At 50.3% G+C, this 1,500-nt stretch overlaps 1 non-coding gene across 1 annotated transcript; it reads right to left on the reverse strand.

The window, feature by feature from the left end:
• Nucleotides 1–486: 486 nt before the first annotated feature.
• Nucleotides 487–642, reverse strand: LOC133684352 (5.8S ribosomal RNA). Its single transcript, XR_009837861.1, has one exon. It is a non-coding gene; the product is annotated as a 5.8S ribosomal RNA (ribosomal RNA).
• Nucleotides 643–1,500: the final 858 nt, after the last annotated feature.

Consider the following 1,500-nt stretch of genomic DNA (forward strand, 5'->3'; position numbering starts at 1 on the left):
AAACAATCCAACTCGCAAACAGTGCCTCATGGTGCAGTAGGGTCCAACCGCGACGGGGCTCTCACCCTCTCTGGCGCCCCTTTCCAGGGACTTTGGCATGGTTTGCCGCTGACGACGCTTCTCTAGACTACAATTTGGAGGCCGCAGGCGCTAGATTCTCAAGCTGGGCATTTCTCGGTTCGCTCACCGTTACTAGGGGAATCCTTGTAAGTTTCTTTTCCTCCGTTTATTGATATGCTTAAACTCAGCAGATAGTCCTGCCTGACCTGGGTCGCAACGAGAACATCCTAGAAAGTGTCCGAGGGTCGAGGAGATCTTGGGGGTGATAGATGCGCACTCGACTGTGTCTGAGGGTCTCTCAACCACCACTTGCCATGGCGATCGTTGCTAAGCACTCGATTTTAGGCCAATCACGAGTGGAAGCGCGCGGGAGACCAATATCCGCCCCTGCCCTCATAAGCCGAGGGGAGTGGAGGCGACGATGCGTGACACCCAGGCAAATATGACCTCGACCAAAAGGCCTCGGGCGCAACTTACGTTCAAAGACTCGATGGTTCACATGATTCTGCAATTCATACCAAGTATCACATTTCCCTACATTCTTCATCGATGCAAGAGCCGAGATATCCATTGCCGAGAGTCGTTTAGATTATCACTGGAAGAAGGTGCGCCCCTGATGCCGAGGCTATGGGGGCGTGCTCCTAGCACTCAATTTCCTTGGTGCTTCTCGCGCTAGGGTTCGTTTGCGAGCCATGCAGAGCATAGATGCGTCCCTCCACGGGTGCCCCCAAGCTCAGCTTGTCATGCCACGGGTTTGCGGGTTGTTCTGCTAGGCAGGTTTCGATAATGATCCTTCTGCAGGTTCACCTACAGAAACCTTGTTACGACTTCTCCTTCCTCTAAATGATAAAGTTCAGTGGACTTCTCACGATGTCGTCGGTGATGGGCGGTCCGAACACTTCACCGGACCATTCAATTGGTAGGAGCGACGGGCGGTGTGTATAAAGGGCAATGACGTAGTCAAAGTGAGCTGATGACTTGCGCTTACTAGGAATTCCTCATTGAAGACCAAACATTGCAATGATCTATCCCCATCATGATGAAATTTCAAAGATTACTCGGGCATGTCAGCCAAGGTTATTGACTCGTTGAATACATCAGTGTAGCGTGCGTGCAACCCAGAACATCTAAGGGCATCACAGACCTGTTATTGCCTCAAACTTCCTTGGCCTCGAAGGCTATAGTCTTTTTAAGAAGCTAGCCGCGGAGGGTCACCTCCGTATAGCTAGTTAGCAAGTTGAGGTCTCGTTCATTAACAGAATTAACCAATCAAGAACAGCCATGCAACACCACCACCTCGTGAAGTTGGATTAGTAGATGAAGCTGCTTGTTGTGGTGTCACATTTGTGTTGGTGTTTCCTATTATTGCTTTCTGATACTCAGTTAGTGCACAACATGAGTACTGCGTTTGGTTGTCTTGTTGGTTGGGTGGTCTATGGT

Source organism: Populus nigra, chromosome 2 (assembly GCF_951802175.1).
Source record: "Populus nigra chromosome 2, ddPopNigr1.1, whole genome shotgun sequence".
NCBI classification, from domain to species: domain Eukaryota; kingdom Viridiplantae; phylum Streptophyta; class Magnoliopsida; order Malpighiales; family Salicaceae; genus Populus; species Populus nigra.